Source organism: Varroa jacobsoni, unplaced genomic scaffold (genome assembly GCF_002532875.2).
Source record: "Varroa jacobsoni isolate VJ856 unplaced genomic scaffold, vjacob_1.0 contig00194, whole genome shotgun sequence".
Taxonomy (NCBI): domain Eukaryota; kingdom Metazoa; phylum Arthropoda; class Arachnida; order Mesostigmata; family Varroidae; genus Varroa; species Varroa jacobsoni.
Window position 1 is genome coordinate 136,055 of NW_019214426.1, and position 18,899 is coordinate 154,953.

The window sequence follows — 18,899 nt, forward strand, 5'->3', positions numbered from 1 at the left end:
TAGTGCTCAGTATTTTATTTTGGATACTGACAAGAGCTGTAGGCGAACATAGGACATTGACCAAATCGAAACAGGCTTCAAAGATGCATTTCTCTGTAATACTAAGGCGTTGCTTAAAAGGCGGAACCATTTTTGTCGATGTTCAATTCTATTTTTCGCATTCTCTACTATTCCCTTTATGTGAACCGGTCCTCATCATCTTTTTTAAATAAAAGATCAAGGACTCGCCCCCACTGGGACTCCAACCAGGGTAAGCCTTACTAAACGTATTTGGGCTTCTTCCAAGGGATTTATGACATGGCGTGGAAACCACAGCCGAAGCTACCAAACCTAATAAATTATTTCTATTTTCTTAATACTTTATATTCCTAGTTATTAATTTCCTCTAATCGTTTTTGTCACTGCTAGGTAATTGAACTAGTGTAGCAGCGCATTCGAAGAAATGTGCGTTAGTCCCCTAGACCCGATGCAAACGGATCCACTATGTTCTCAAAAAGGAGCCTCCAAGAACTCTGACTTTGGTTTGTATTTTTCTGAGGCCGCATATTTTAATTAGTTTACCCCTCTGAAGCCAGCATATAAATGTACTCTCGTAAAAATAGTGGGATCTTTTCGATAAGAGGTGCGCTGCTTGATAATTGGTTGTCCTAAAACAGTATTCAAAAGATTGTATGCATTCGGTATTCTACATGTTGCATTTCGGCCAATTACTATTATTACAGGTTTGTGTGTAAGAAGGACCTAGGAACACTAGGAAACGATTGCCGATTACACGTCTGTATCGCGGTATATATATGTACCGCTTTTTAAATGCATGATTTACATTTTTGTACACATTTTATAACTCACACTTTGTTAAAGATGTTAGAAAAATGAGTCCATTACGGCTATGTTGAACACGATCCAGCCAAATGCTTGCCATAAGAGGCATGTTAAGATTTGGCATAGAATATAGGTTGGTACATACCGTTCCACAGTGTAGATTTTGAATAGGGACACGTTTTCAATGGAGTTGATCGTAGACTGTCCCATAAAGGATGAAGCATCTAAGTATTTATGATCCAGCTCTGAAATGATTTATCTGATACTCAGCAAACTTTTCTGATTCGTATCAAGTATATAACACCATGAAAAAGTCATACACGGCAATTTCCGGTGCTCTTTAGGGATACCGCCCTTCTCTACGCTTTATGCTATGCGTGTATTACACATAAACTGACACCTGCCAAAGTCATCCATGGCGCGTTCTGATCATTCATCCGGCTGCTCGGTAATTTAATGAGAAACCTAAAATTACGAAATTGAATGTAGTGCAATATTTTTTGCCTTTTATTACCTAAATGCACAATCTAACATTAGGGTAGTCAGATCAATGACTAATATCGCTTGAGAGAGCGTTTGAATTATCTTAGAATCGAATTTATGTCTATTCGTTCGAATAAATTGTTTTTTACCCTCTTCTATCAAGGCTAATTTAGTGTTTACTAATTTTCTTCGAAGTGTTTACATTTTTTATCATTAAATCTTTCGCTGGCATCATGGGCTCAAAAAAGCAGCATGTATAATATTAAGATACACTAGTACAAGCAGAGTGCGAAGTCGGGTTCCCATTTAGGCCAAGACGGTGCCTCGAACTGCCAAACCTTTAAATAACGATCACGCACGGTCTAGATAGATGCGAAAAAACGACACTTCTACCCATGTTATACGCGGCGACTCAGGTATTAGAGATGAATAATTTTGGCTGTATTATACATATTATGCCCCTGTCATTATATGTCTCCTCTTTATCATAGATATGTACCTCAACTGTAAATTTTACGATAGATTGTTCAATATGGGTACTCTATTAACGACGTAAGCGAGAACAGCTGCTGAAGCTTAACTGAGCGAATCTGCTTTACCGTAAAATAAATATCAAACAGAACAAATGCCAAGTACACGAACTATTTGCCTCTTGATACGTGATTGATTCATAGGTGTGCCCATCTGGGTTGTCTACGCCCCCCAAAATGTTTCGGACGTAGTTACGTTATTACCGTGTTTAGCTAAGCTATTATGGATGATGCTCGCTCATTCGCCCGATTCCAATGATTAGACCCTTCGTCGACTTCGACGAGAGAACGCACATAACTCTCAACATGGCTTACTCAGCATAATCGCGACAACAAGGTTTCCCGATATACACGAGTCATTCTCGAAAACGTGTTACTACGAGATAGCAAATACGTTAGGATATCATGGTTTCTAACCTTCATGATTCGGATTTCCAGGAGTCATTACTCAAACGTCCTTACACCTCACCGGTAGCGTTCCAAGTAGCTGTATTTGACTTGCAATATGTATAAAGGGCGTGAATATCACACGCGTGTGGGCTTTGTCTATTAACTAATCAGTTCTCGACATAACGTGTTTCCATTACTATGGCGCCACTATCGCTGTTTACTAATACAGAAATGTTTTCTTCAAACAAAACGGCTCATACCGGACGCAACACTTCTCAAAACCAGCAAAGGACCGCCAGCAAATCGAAAATGGTAACGACACAGTTGACGACGGCTATAAGGAAAAGGACTAAAACACGCAGCTAAACATACCTCGAGGCCGGCAGAGAAAGCCGGCTAAATACAAATGTGAGAAGATTAGCCCACGGCTAGCGGCGGTCTCTGTCGGTCAGTAATCCCCTGTTTCAAAGACAACAAATTTTCTCTGCCGCTTGGCGAATTTCTCTGGTACCACTTGTGCATTTACGATTTGGCGACCAGCAGATCTTTTTCTGTTGGGAAAATGCTTCTGTCGCAACCACAGGCGATGGTGTTGGCGGGATTTTTCCTTAACGCACCATCAGCAGCAAGCAAAATGGTAAGAACACTGCAGGGGCGGCAGCAGCAGCAAGGACCGGTAAAGACGCAAGACGTTCCACGAAGGGGCTTGACTCGATCGGAGTAACTGGTTGCGGTTGTGGGAAGGTGAAGCGTTTGGGTAATCTTAGCGACGGCGTAGAGTGCTCGGAAGCCATTTATTCGTCCATTTTGCCAGCTCTGCTCCTTAAACGTATTGAGCACGATGACAACGACAACAGCAGCAGTGACCGAAAAAGTCGTGTATGAAAGTAAGAAGCACTAGGTAGGAGGAAACCCGGACAATATAGTAGGAAGGGTTCGTGAACAAACCGTACGTGAAATTGAAGTAGCTGCCGGTTGCTAGCAAATCGGAAGAATAACGGAAACAGCAATAATAATTACAGCGATAGCAGTAAACGGAACAGGCATAAACGAACCGAGAACCGTGAAGCTTGCCAGCCGCAAATGGAGCCAAACTCCTTTAGCCCTTTGGAAGCAATCTCCATTAAAGGCCAAGCGAGCTAAGTATTAACTGCCACAGGTACTGACTCTCATGTGTCCTTCGCTTTCGGAGATGTTACATATATAGCGCGGTCTATGAGCACCATAATTTTTCACCTTTTGGCAAAAAGTAGTGATTTCAGGCTGGTGAAACGTGAATGTCGAGGAGCTTTCAAAAAAATGATTGCGGCGACATTACAAACCTATCTAGCAAACCTACTTTTTCCTAACCCTTCAGTTGAGACTGTGCACCGATAGACAGCACACAACAAGAAAAATTGCATAGTATAAAAATGTAATGTATTAAAACAAAAAACGTTTGTTTACGAATTAAATTTAAATAGCTCTTTTTGTAATTGATGTAGCTGGAACTCGAATGGAAGCGCAGGGCATAAAGTCAAGATTTAGGTAACATATATTCAATGAAACTGAAACAATATATAGTTAATTTGGAAATACATTACACATTCCAAACCTATTATCTGTCGTAATCATTTTAGGTTTAGAAGACAAAGCATTGCTATTGGCAGTTCGGGTCGGCATAAAATTGTGACAACTATTCTGACTATGGTAATAATCATCGCCTGTAAATTTCACATCAAGTTCAGTATATCCCAGTGTTTCTTTCAGGCCTAACAAACCGTTACCTTATCATCCTACACCTGGTGAGTACAATAGAGTATAAAATCAGCCTCAGCGGACTGGCGTGTTCTGATAGTCAATACCTTCTTTCTACTCAAACACACTGAACAGATGCCTGCATACCCTTTGCTTGCTCTGTATGTGCAGCAAATTTGTGCACCCTGCAAAAATATAATTTGCCGTTGTTGTTGAGTGGTCTGTGCTGCCCCCCCCCCCCCTATGATGCTATAGCCACAATAGACTCGCTTTATGAGACAAACCTAGTGGCACCCAGACATCACTTGCTCCCCGCTTTCCATCTACCTGTGTCCTGCCGACTGAAGGCGCAAAAATATTGCATGATAATATATGAGATGATAAAATATTAATATTGGTTAATAATTCTACCTTTATAACGATAAACGCGAACGTACTAACACTCAGGCAAGTGCCTATACAGACACCATATAGCGGACTCTTTGCCGTAAATCCACATAGAGAGGAGAAACTCAGATACAGGGTATATTAGCTAGCCCTATTGCCTATGAAGATCTGCGCCACGCGGGGGAACGAACCGTAGCTTGGGCCAAAGCTTCAGCTGGGAAGATCTTCCACCTCTTCCACGTAAAGCGCCTACCTTTCCCAAGCTCTAAATGGCCTTTAGCGCCGGACACAGACGCATCCACCGCCTCAACACTCGTTCGTACATACCCACTAACACACATTAAATTACGGTTTAATCGTGCCAGGTAACGACAGCGGCCGTGACCGGTAGACACGTCGCCTGGATCGTTGCCTTTTTTTTCCTAACATATACGACCATTATGCCCTCGTCTCTAGGATACTTGAACGGAAAAGAGCTACACGATTAATGTCCTATCCTGCTTCTGTCCTTACTCTAAGCAATACCTTTCACCTGCGCCCCCACCATATCATTAACCATCAACGAAAGAGAGCTGGAATTTTGACAAAAAAAAAAAGTTATTTGTCGGCTACACTAGCAAACGGCAATCTCCAGACAAAGAGGCGCGCAGAAACTAGCGGTTTAATGTATAGTGAATTAGTATTACTATTGGTCTAAGAAAATTGTTAGACAAAGCCGATGCCCATAGCTGCTAGAGAAAATTAAGAGCTTTGGGGCAATATTTTGCTCTTCGGCCATTGAGACCTGATAACGGAAGGTGAGTGGAAGTTGAGGTGACAGTCGTTTATTGTGTTTAGTTATTTAACATTACATTTTTTTTCCAGTAACTGAAAATTTTTGCGCCAAAAAATGGCTATTTCTTAGTAAACAGACATATATGGAAGAAGCGATCAAATAGTATCAGTTGGCTCATTTGTCAGGTATCTAATCGGCTCCTACAGTGTATAAAGGTTATTGCAATCAAAATTTTAATGCTTTGGCCTATTTCAATATTATATTTTGTAAAGTTCACAACGTTAAAAATGCTATTAGTAAGAGTAATAGCACAATTTAATACAGATGGGCTGTCTCTTGCGTATCTTTCAACCATGTGTGGCCTGTTTTGTTAAAGGTTCGATGCGTAACACTGGGCTACAGTGCCGTTATTGTGAAGTCCGTGCACTGGGTTACGTAACGACGACTTCTGAGGCGAGGTAGGTATAACAGAAGTCAGACAAACAACATTACGGCACAATGCCAACGTGTATATTCTGATAGTTGACGTGACGGCTGTCTAGTCTACGATTTTTCCGGATCCAAAAAAAGTCGCTCTGTTCGCAGTTTTTGGGTTCGTTTAGCGGGTTGCTACTATATCGTTTGTTCAATGCTGAAAGTTCTAAATATCGGATTCAGCTGAAAACTATAAGGAATGCCACTAACATAGCTAGATCGAACGAAACGCAATATATTGACAAAAGACATTCTGCTCGATTATATCAGTTTATGCTGAGTTACAGCAGCGTTTTAGGCTTTAATCCCTATATATATATATATATATATGCGGGGAGGCGACTCTGGTAAAGGACACATACTCAATCAGCGGACAGGCCGGCTATGGCTAGCCAAAGGGCAATCCAACTGGCCACGATGTAGGGCCAGCTAGAACCAAACTAAGGGTCTGCTTTGGCTGCTGGAATCCTAGAGGGTATTCTGACACTACAAGGAATGGGAGAAATATAGGGGGCAGATCTTCCTAGGTAAAAAGAGAATGTGTTTCCTGAGACGAGCAGATAATTCGCTAAGCCAAAGCGAGCGAAGCTTTCCGTAGCTTGTCGCATTTCGGGTAGACGGAGAGAAGGCATGAGTCTAACAAACGGAGTACATAGATTCTCTCATTCCGGGGACATGCAAAAGGATATGGAGGTGAAGCATATATTTTGAGCTATATTGACAACGAGGCAACAAGAATCTAGGTAAATGACTGCCTAGCCGCTACCTTCCTTCCGTCTACAATCTTACGGTTCCTTTGTCGTCCTGTTTCGGACTTTCTGCGTAGTTGCGTTCGATGATTGGCTGACAGACAAGCGGCACCATCTATGCTGAGAAGTTTGGCATCTTTTGGACTATTGCTGGCGGCGATGCCCTATCACGATTTTCGCCTGTCAGTCTAAATGTGGGGCTGTGGTCCGAAAATAAAAAAAAAACGTGTTTCGTACGAGCTATACAACAAAACTGCAAATGATGTTGATAAAATATAAATTTAAACAGCAATCAGTTCCCTGATAATTGTAAATTGCTTATGTTACGCTTATTTACAAGGTCTTTTCCATTTTTTTCTGCCTAGAGTAGTGCTGGTCCTCATATGAGTTGATCAGGATTTACGAAGAACTGGCAATGTACACTTCTGTCATGAGAAGATGAACTTTATCCTCGTAGGTTATTGATGTGAGGGTCGTTTTTTGTACCTGATCGTACGCACAAATAATATCGCTATAGGCGATATGAAAACCGGAGGTATTTACAAATATCAGCACCACTCGAGTGAGGGACACATGCAAAGCTATGGGCACACTTTTCTTTGTCGAGTTGACCTTATTACGTTATTAGTGTAGTTTTTTTTTATGGTGCTCTCGATACGTTTCTATTATTCGCAAAATTACACAAAATATTCAAAAAAAAAGAAAGAAGTGAATTTCGTACTAGTGCATAGTACACATCAGTAAAAGATTCAAGTTCCCATTTGAAGCTGAAGAAATTAAGGAAACAGCATCAAAAGCAGAAAAGCCTTCATTGGCTAAGTGCGAAAACTAAATTTGATCAAGCTGAGTTTAAGTTTCGAAAGGGTGTCTCTGCACCGATGTTTAATGGCCGCTTGCGGTGCCACAAATCGCTAAATATCTCGGACGAGTTTATACTCTTGAGGAGCAAAAAGATACTATTTGTGTCCTAAGTACGTAAATGAAAGCAAAGCAAAAAGCACATAATTAAACGTCGGCTAGAAATAATAAAGTCCAGACCAACTCATATGAGCACGTGGCCATTCGTATTGGACATACTCGTACGATTTCGTTCCTTTCGATTTAGAATGAATGAGCTGAAACGTCGCTTGCAAACTTGTTGTCTTTGCATACGGTTTAACAGGCCCACCTCTAATAGGCAATAACTTGGCACAGCTCTGGCTGTGTCACTCAACAACAGAGTTGACAGGCATATGTAGATGACCTAGAACGAAGTCATTTCCGTAAGGAGCAACCAGCCATTACCCGGTTCATTCTTAGTTTTCGTATCAATCACCCAACAAGAAGACTATCCTGGCTGATTATGTCGCCATTCAGCTCCGACGGGTTGCCTAATTAGACGAGCAAACGATTCTGTGGCTGTCGACCCAATGACGCCGCCACTATATGAAGTGCCTTTTCCGTTTTTTCTGCTTGCTTGACGTCCTTTTCGCCTGAAAGCTACAACTTTTATCTTCGCTAGTCTGGTTGTCCGAACAAAAGTCTTGTGCTATCTATCCCGTCCACTGCGTAATCCTATTATAGCTTAGAATGGTCACGAGCAGTCATTTATGCCAATATAAATAGCTCCATTATTACACACAGCTTGTAATGGACTGCTTACTGCGAGTCTAGCATAATTTTTCCCGCACTTGCTCGTCCTTCGTCTTTCTCTAGCCCCGAAATAGCCAACCCTGTCTCCTTGTATTGTATCCTATGATTCTTATGCGATTTATATATCCAAACACTTCACGAGAGCGATATCAGTAGAGAAAAGGTCAAGCAAGAGCAAGAGTCTTGCAGCCTTTCGGAACGCTTTTGTGGATGTTCTTCCGAGAGAAGAGAACTGTTATGGGAGCTGGAAATCAGTGCAAGGGGACTGTGTATGTCAGCCCACGTAGGACGGCGCCCTACCATTCCTCATGTCACGAGGTGGCCTCGTTCCCGAGTTTCGGAGCTTCGCTTTGAGGAAGAAGGTTCCAACTGGAGGGGAAAGGACAGGAAAAAAAGATCCAGCTAGAGAAATCCGAGAATGTGCCGCAGCAACTGTAAAAGGGCACGAACGTGTCCAAGTGAAAAAGTCTTGCGCCGGCTAACGTGAATGCAGTATTGCATTTAGGGCAGATGTCGTGACGTAATTTGTAGCGAAGTTTTGGGAGAACAATCAAAGGTGCTATGTAGTGAGAGTACTAGGATGATTCCCTAGAGCAGCTGACGTATATAGCAGGAATAGCAGGGCGGGTGCTGCAAAGACACTATAGGACGAAAGAAAAGAACGATATACTAGCTGGCATGCGGATTCACAAGTTTGAACATTGCGTGAAACGCAACATAGCTTCCTTTACTTGGAAGAAGTTCCCGTCACTTGATTAATGTTTTCATCCAATATAGACAACGAAAAACAAGCAAACGGCGCTCAAAACATGCGACCGGTCTACGGTATGCCCACGAAGACTGTGCGAGATAAGCATGATACCGAGTCTTCTTCTCAATTTCTTTCTTCAAAGAAGGCGGGAGTAACCCATTACGACGCTAAACAACAAGATAATAACTTCGCTGTACAATTGAACTGTACAAGCTATAGATGAAGCCGACAACCCGCTCATTTGTGGATTACAGAATGTCCGCGTGCATCTGCTACACAGGCGCGGAAAAGCATGGAGACAAACGAGCTGCTGTGAGTCCGAGAATATGCACATAGCAACAAAGAGGGAGGGCAATGGCGTCGGACGGCTTAGAATGAAACCGACCTGTTCCACCCATGACAGCTGCGAAAATAGCGTAATCCCAAATGCAACCGTTTGCCTTTACAGGTCTATAGCATTATAGCCTATCGATGCCGGACTCGGAGGCCTACGAAACCGCGAGCCTTAAAACAGATTTGGGCGTCGAGCAATAATAAATAAATACTGAAATCCATTTCTGTGTGGGTCTCTTTAGTTGCAAGTGGGACCACATGTGAACAAATCGAGAGTTCGTATCGCAGAAGATGATCTGTGACTACTAAGCTGAGACAAGCTACAAAGTTTGAGATATGAAATCGAACCATGATCCCAGCCATATAAGTGGAATATAGTTAATTCGTTGTACATCTGTATGTATCGTTCAATATTGTGGTCAACGGCATAATAATACTGATGTAACACCTATGTATGCCATCTGAGACGCTCGACGGAACAGATACACAACAATCACTAGGCAAATTGGTTACTTAGGGCACGTCAATATTATAATATCAATGTGACCAGAACAATGTGACCCATTTTCCGCACACGTACACATATGCAAATTCAACTTTGCCTTCTCTGCTGTCGCTTTTTTCTATCGGTTACTTCAGTTGAAAGCTAACTTTGTTGAGGAACGAATCAGGGAAAAGGGCAACACTTGATTGTCTTTTGGCAATAAACAAGAAGAAAAAAGACGAATTCAGTTATAGAGAAAAATTAGTATAGGCTAATGTAACTGGTCCGGTTGACCTTTGATAGCGTTTGGTGCAACATGAAATTAAGAAACTCCTATCATAGACGATTTAAGAGGGCTTAGTCAGTGAGCCAGCAATTCTCTCACTATCTGTGCCCGCTTCCTGTTCCTCGCAAAAACGATCCAGTACCGTGTCGCGGACGTTAGAAGTTCCAGCGAGAATTTGCTCACGGATTTCTTTTGAGCGGGCACGAAGCCACGTGTTTCGAATGGTAGCGTTGTACTGTTTGAAGCCGCCGTCGCTGCTGCTACTGTTGCTGGAGATACCATTACTTACGGCAGAGGCATTTCGATGCTGGTTATGTTATGCCCAATGTCACTGCCGCTGACAATACGAACTTGGGTTTCTTGGCATGCGGAATTAAATTTGTCTTGACACTAGCAGATGCTCACGACTCTTACCCACTACGGCTTACATGAAAGAACGAGACGGCCAAGCGTTTTGGCCAATCTTACGTCCTCCGTACGCAACTTTTAGCAAATCGTTCCGATGATGCCGGGCTTCGTCGTCGACGCCTCCACCATCGATGCAACCGATGGTTGCTGGCTTCATTTTGAACTGTCGTGGCTTCGTGGAAATGCACCTTAGGTATCTAGTTTCCAGTTCCGGCCAGTCATCCATACGAAGCAAGCGCTCTATCGTGACATTGCAATGGCTTATCTGATATAGCCTGTAGTCGTCCTTAAATTCGCTTGCACATAGACAGCACACGTACATGCAAATGCTTGGCTCATTCATCCGAATGTAATTGCTTTTAGCGCTGCGTCATCGGAGGGTAACTCTCTAGGATGTGGGGAGACGAGAGTATGTCGAATGGGGCATACAATGAATGTATTTGTTGTATAGATAAGTTGATGAATGTGAACTTATTTCCAAAACTCTAGTCGATACACGTTTTGCTTCCCTATGATACGGTGTCGTTGCTCAATAAGGTCCTACTCTAAGACAAAGGAGTAACGAGTTGCCTAATGCGAATTACGGCCCTGAAGGCAATTCCGTAGGCTAAGGAATATCTAATTTAGACTATTTATACCTTATTTTTTTTAAAGGCGTATGGCTCGTTACTGGTTGATTATAAGCTTCACAGAACTTGTACAAAACATTTAACTATATATTTGATACTCCATTGAATCAGTACGTATTACTGTTTCAAAATAGATCCATTAATCAGATCAATTTATCTACATACGATCGTTTGCTCTGATTTCATCTAGCTACTAAAACGACTAAAAGGCATTTCCTATGCTCATACGAAAAGCTTAGCCAGACTTTCAGCCAGTATGCCCTAAGTTAGAAGAGCACCAAACGAAGCTTCGCATGACTATTGCCGTGACGGGCAACTCAAATAGTTCACTATTTTTCTATGAATCTCTGCTGTGGCACCTTTCCTTGTTCATATGTGCCATACTAGCGCTCAACGGTCGAGCAACGCGATAAAAATACAACTGGTACCAGACACAATGGCTTCCCGGTAACTGATCGGTCAGCAGGCGTGACTCCGCTTGGGGTCGACAAACAGACAACTCACATCAAGCTCTGCGCTGGAACATGTATTTGAAGAAACTTCTGCACCAAGTTATCCGCTTTTTGGAAGCGCCACCCTCTCGACTTTACCATGTTTTGGCAACGGCAGTAGCCGCATCAGCAGAGCAGCAAGATCAGCGATAGTCTTCGTTGTCCAGCATCGTCTACGCACGCCTCGTTCCGATAGGGACCGCTACTTCCGCTAAACCTATTCCTTTGGGCAGACTACCCCTTTTGAATTTAGTGCAGTGAAATCAAGCTGGTATTATATCATATCCGACCAGGTAATTGCATTTAATTCTGTGAAGCTATAATATGCTACGGAAGCTGAACAAGGTGGCAGTGCTTTTTACCTTTTTCAAGGCTACAAAGACGATTGGCGAGTAATGGCCAAAATAATCTTCGTCTCGCCATAGGCCCTGGCTTGTTCTTTTCAGGTTCGATAGATGAAAAGAAGACTGATCTTATTCACTACTTAGTTCTAAATATTCAGCTTGGATTGGGATGAGTTTATGTCCGTCGGAACTGATGTTTCTATGAGCGTGCAGTTGCTCTTGAATGCCCTTCTCTGAAATGATACCAACAAATCATGATGGTGAACTCCACCGGAACCGAGCTTGGTAAGCCTGTGGTAAGCTATTTTTTTGCGTTGAACATTTTTGCTTTATTTTTTCTTACTAGGACGGTATAAATTTATCAGAAATTACTCGGCGATCGGTGACTTTGGAGGCTGGTGTTCATAAGCAAGCGTATGATTGCTTAGTTCAAGTGTCAGATAATTTCATTATGTTAATAGTGCATGGACTATAATCATGCAGTCCTGTTTGACACACGTCTAGACGCCAAGCAGTTAGAAGCTGTATCGGTGTCACCGCTGTGAGAAATTCAGTGCTCCCGAAAATTTTAGGTTGAGAGCAGCAACAAATGCTTATAACAGAAACAAAGATATTCTAATCGAAAGGGATAAAACCAACTTTAGATAAGGTAGTTCGAAAGTCAATCCTTGAATCTTTGGTACTTGTGTATCTTAACTCGATGCTCAGTTTGAAACATTAGTGCCTCTTTTTAAGACTTTTGTGCGTTTTTTTTGCTCTGTTAGGTTATTGGCTAACTTCGTTTGTAGCAATTTTGTCTGCGACTAAATCACTATCTGATCCAAAAAGTACAGTTCTCTGACACTACGTTTTTCATGATAGACTCGCCGCTGAAAAATGCGGAACTTATTACAACGAGGATCCTATGAAGACTGGATGCGCAATATCTGATAGCGTTAGTCGAAACTCATATTAGCGTTTTGCAGCTGAAGATTTCGCTTTAGACTGCCGCACAAGGTAGTGAGCTGCACACTTTATCAAATACGTGAAGATTTGGACCATTCAATTCTGGAGAGTTCCGTGCAAATAGAAGTTTAAAAATGGCATCTCTATCATGGGCTGTCGGCGTGCAAAATAAAATGGACCCGTAGGCCATAATAAACGTGGCGTTACCAACAGCTTGCCGATATTAGTATTACCGCTAGTAGGAAAAAGAACAAATAATTTCCTTAGAGGATTAGAATAAAAGAAAAAGTAGAAAAGCAATTTTTAACCAACGACAGTTAAACCCAGGACCAGCCTGGAGAGGGAGTACTCGTAGAATTTGGTTGCATCTGAAAGCGCACTCTTTTAAGATGCCGAAACGCAGATTACGCAGATATGAGTGCTGATTGCGATCCGACTGGGTTTGTCGAACTGAGTAAAAAAAATGGCTGTTAAAAGTACCCTGAGGGTTATGCCAAGTGATCTCGTTATATGACAATATTTGACTTCATGAAGCTTTAACAATTTTGAAAATTTTAGTAGACTTCGGCAAATATTCTTTGAGGCACGTGTTTTATATCAGCCTATCCAAAATTGTTTCCATGGATTTTTATTTGCCGAGGGATTTGACTACCGCTCAAACAGTTGCTGAAACCCACAGTAAAATGAGAGGCATTACTTTAGATAAAAGTTTGCACCACGTAAAGTAAGTTGAAAAATTAAGCTATTTTTTAATTAATTAATATCCTTTTGTTTTTGAGTAAGGGGTGCGTAAAGCGATTAACTTAGCAGTTTTAAAGTTTTTCGAAAAATTACGCTATTTTCGCACCGTGGTAGACGTTCATACCCATACTGGCACTAATCGTGAAGCGACTTGTCTTAGAGCCAACAGGCTGATTTTTATTTCGAAATTAATCAAGTTAAATAGTTGGTCCTGTAGTCTTCATGAAATATCTAAAATTTTCGCATTCAAAACAGCGTAATGGAACACAAGAACTAAATTACTGAAATACCTAGAAGACTGATTTTGGTACGGGTTACGTTTAGTAATGTCGACAAGTCAAGCATTATTTTTTAAAAAATATCTAGAATCAAAGACCGAACGATGACAAATTACAGAGGGTAGTCGAAAAAAAGGAACCTCACAATTCACACAAGTGCGAACATCAATCCTAGGCGATACGTATGCAGCCGTAGACAACTTAATGACAAACTCGAAGTCCTCGTATCTAGAAACTAAGTGTTTCATCATGCATGCGCCAGGATAGTTACAGCGTATTACTACAACATTCAAATATTCCCCCGATCGCTTACGAGTCTCCGGGTGCCGCCCGTGTACTCTCTTCTAGAAAGCCATCTCGAATAGAGTAGTCCCATTCGTTCTCCAAATTCTGTTTCCTTCGTTCCGAGCCCAGCGCCACTAGCGCCCGGATGCAATCGGCCGTGACCTATTCAAATGGTAATCCGTTACCCACGATCCAAATTGCTAGGCCCTCTCGGCAACCCCTTCAACGACCCTTGGAAACAGCCCAGCGCCGGTTCTCCAGTAAACCGCCCGCCGTCGACCGACCACCTGTTTCTGCCAAAGCTACCTGATCGGACAGCCTGGCTTTGTCCTGCGCTTCGAGCCATGCGTCCGCCGTGGCGGCATACACTCGTATGTTACCAGTTGAGCGGTTTCCAATGTGCTGCAACTCCCCCCTTCCCAAACTCGCCCGTGATTCGCAACTGCGGATGGGCTACGCCTCTAACGGCGCTCATCTCTGGTGTCTACGCCCGCCGGAGGCCTACGTTACGGAGGCTGTATTATCCGAAGCATAGCATGCCTAAGATATTTGGAGTGACTACTACTGCTATTGACGCCATACTTTGCTTTTGCTTTGGGTGGCGGAGGCCATCGCGTGTCTACAAGGGCCTATGCATTTTTCAGTCGGCAGAGTAAGGACACTAAGAAAGAATATGGGCATGGGAAGGGCCATCTACGAAGGAACCAGCACACAGACATACATTGGCTTATAAATGGCGAAGCGTCCTGTACGCACAAACGCTGCATTTACTACGCTCATTGCGCAAACAAGGGATGATGAATCGAGCCGAAAAATGCCCATAGTCGAAGGGCTAGAAGGTCACTGAGCGAGGTGCCTGCGGGACGATACTGAGTTTCGACAAGGAGCACCGACGCCAAGCATCCAATAGCAGCGCCGAACAAGCTAGAGTGTAAAGCAAAACGAGAAAGCATTGATCAGGCACGGTGTCTTGGAGGAACGATTCGTCTTTGTTCATGAGTTCTTAGCAGCCACCTCTATTCAACATTACGCCTTAGCAGCCTTGGCTATCCCAGTCGTCGCAAAAGCAGCTGACGGGGGCATCTATGCTATTTTTCCGTCGATGCCGTTCAGTCAGCACCTGTCGAAACCGTCCTTCTGAATCTCCCTTGCGCGATTCGGTTCTGTTGTCCGCAACGGCATCACCCCAGGGAAGAAAGCCGTCTTCGGACAGAGTGCAGCTTTGGCTCTCGGAACGTTCCTGTTCCGCGTTGTCGACCTTCTGAGCCCCGCTGTAAATCGCTGACGCATGCTCATGTCACGATGGGCGCCGCGTCTAAATGGCGCAACGTGCTATAAGCAGCACCTTCATAAATGTTGAGACCGCAAAATTTGTCGATCGCTTGAGGTCCTATTGCATGTGTTCAAACATCCCGGAGACATTCTGATCGAGGGCAGAATTTCTATTGTTTTTCTAAAGACATAACAGCAACAGCGCATGTTATGTTTTTGATATATCACATATTATGCAAACAAGCAAAGTGCAGAAGTCTGCTTCTCATTAGACACTTATCACTGGCCAAAACATACCAGGAGTCGCTGGTTCAAGTCCCGCCGGCGACACACCTTAAGGGAATAAAGGAAATGATTCTTCTTTATTATCTATTAAAAAAAGTTTTCATAAAAACGCTGGGCATCATGAATCATAACAAGAACTGTATTTCTCTTGTGTTTTGTCAGGCAGTAATTCTTAAAAATTTCTTACGAGTAACTTAAAATTTATCAACGCAAAGAAGACTGCCCAGAATTCTGATAGAGCTAAACCTACCATAGAATACCAGAAGAGTATCTTCCTTTGATCATAACTATGTACATGAACCAATATGTACTGACGGTTAGTGATACGCTCCAAATAGTTGTAGGCATACGGAGGCCGTATTATAAACCATTAGGTACTAAAATCGCTATCAGAAGCAACCTATCAGATAGCTCAAAGGCAAGAGGCTTTAAGTAACTTTACATAAAGTTGGATACAGTTGAATACAGCCTATTTACCAATGTAAGCTGGCTTGAATCGCAAGCCAACAAAAACATAGAACATATTGGAAGTCTTGTAATTTTCATGAAGAGCTTCTTGACCACGTTCTATTTCCAAATATCATAATGGACTGGCAAAAACTTTGGCTTTGAGAGCTATGAAAACGAAACCAGCACTGTATTATTTGGTGATATTATTTGTATTATTACAATAGAAGCAGTCAACAAAACCTGCGTATATTCGAGCATAAACACAAACATAAACACAAAGTTGTTTGATATTCTTGCTAAATTCGAAGAGAGGTGATTAATACAAAAAGATGCTTTCCAGTAAGGCCTACTTATACTACAGCTGCAAACGACAAACTTTACATGTAGCACGTATCTGCCTGTTTCGCTGTCTTGTTATTGTGAAGCATGATGTGTAATCGGGTAAGCGGATGAGTAGTCGAAGTTGCATAGTCTTGAGCAATATGAGCAAAGAAAGGCCACCACGACAGTCGCGATGGCGGAGTTTGCCATTGACAACACGTCTCCGTGCTACGTGATCTCTTCGAGGGACGAACTCCACCCTTTTCATAATGGCCATTTACTGGAAGAAGTCGCGAGGACTGATGTAACCACAGTAGTCTGGATGCTATAGGAGTATGTGTGCATGTGTGTGTGTTCGTCCCCTTCTGTGAACGCCTATGTAAATACGCGTTTTTATGCATAGTGCCCCGATACCCTGTCATAACCTACATCCTTTTGTCGTCCAGCACCGTCACTCACCTTCTTAGAGTACTTTCCTCTCCCGCACCCATACCCCTTGTTAGGCTCACATCCATTCAGTGTTGTGTCTTCCGTTACATTTACCGGATACTTTGATGAGAATAACTCCAGCCAAAGCAATTGCGAAACACAATGGTATCAACCAGTCAATCGACATGGTAGCATCGGGCAAACAAGCAATGATTCGAGAAACAACGAAACAATAAATCCAGTCGGTGGCAAGCAGATATACTGATAGGGATAGATGCGCCCGTACAATGTGTTAGCCGGCGATCTGTTTTCGGCGCTGTTGTCCAGATATTGGGGCAGTTGACGAAAAGGCGAGATATCTCTGGCTCGTTCAAATGTAGTGTAAGCTATTGCTAGCGTTCACGCTGTGGAACCCGTCACAGGTTTGCTCGCCTGCTTGCGAAAGACGAATCGCCTCCTCCGACATCAAATGCTCTACGCTCTCACGCAATCCTGTACTCTATTTCATCATTCCTATTGTAATTTATACGGTCCACGGGTTCGCCTGCCAAACCGCTATATCCACTGTTGCCGCCCATTGGAAGGACTGCGCAACTCTTCGGAGTGCCGCTTGTTCCCGCGCTTCACTTGTATCCAATTCTAGGGCCATATGGTCCAGACCCACGGAGACTGTCCGCTGGTGGCGGATTATGCCGCATAACGAAGGAATCGCTGTAAGAGGGCGTCCCCAGCAGGTTCTACCACATTAAACACGACCTACCTGGAGTATCTAGAAGGCGTGTTTTCAGAGGAGACGGAATACAGGCATGTGGTATACTTCGTAAGCAGCTTTGTGCACTTCCCTACTTTCCGGTTGCGTCGATCAGTGAGCGCAAAACGTGTCAGGCCACCATGATTTACTAGTAGCTACTGTTTCAGCTCTCATGCGATGCAGTTTACGATCAGCTTCGGTTATTCCATGCTTTAGAAGTTATATTCAAAATAAACATCTTCCAAGCTCCAACTGATTGGCTGTACTGGAGTTCGAAACGACTTTGGTCTCCAGGAAACAGATGACTCTGCCTCGATGACTCTCCGATTTTATTTCCTTTCCGACTTCGCGGATCGGATGGCTTTGACAAGTCTGACTTTGTTAAATAAAGCTAAGCAAAGCCGGATAGAGGTTTGGGACCAACAGAGGAGCCTGGAATCACGCCCCGGCGATGACTGTGAAGTCTCTCATGTAGAGAAGCACAAGCAAGCAGACCAATTAAGCGTTTCCTTCCACTAAAGCTATTGCCACTAGCAAGTGTTATCGTCCTTTATTGTTGCTCGTGCACCAGAGCCCGGAACTTGGAGCAAGGGCAGACCCGCCGTACGATCAGTACGTAGGATGTCATCAACAAATGTGATTTCCTGATTGTTTCTGGAAAAAGCTAGCAAGCTGGACGCACTTTTTTTTCTCTACTGAACGCTTTTAACGCCTACTTAAGGAAAAGGGAAAGAGAAAGCATACTAGAACACGACTGGCTTTTGTTGGAGTAGAGGAAGCATTGCCCATGCCGCCGCTCACAGGATCACAAACATCCATCACAACTATCACTCTTCTTTGTATGTTTCGATCGAATCCATCGAAAAAAGTGCGTATATCATAAATAGCGAAGCGCACAGAGATAGGCTAACAGAGCAAAGGGCAAAGGAGACGAACAAGCAGGCATAAATAGATGGAGAGCGTGATAGAGAGAAAAAGAGTATAAGCATAGAATCTAGCCCGACTGTTGAAGAACGGCTGTTTCCGGATGTCAAGTCTTGAAATAAACGCCACGCACTTATTCAGGTCGACCAGCCTCAAAGATTAAGGAAGCACCATTAACTCAAACTGGACAGTTCAGGATCACATTTCAGGACTCACAGGCTACATACACTGTGTGTCGATGGCAGGACAGCAACTCTCTTTTCGACAGCAGCGTAACGTTAGTCACTTTGTTCGCCGCTACTGCCATCGTCTCGCTACTACGATGGCTTCTGTTGAGCAAATCCTTCCTCATTCTGATCGGAGTAACCAACGATTTCCCTTGAGACTAAACTAATACCGCTGTCGTAGCGGAGACGGCGTTAACGGTAGACAGTTGAACCTACTTTTGTCGCTAGGTTCAGCTGGGACGCAAGTGGTAGAACAAAGGTTTCGCTATTAATTAGCTAGATTTGC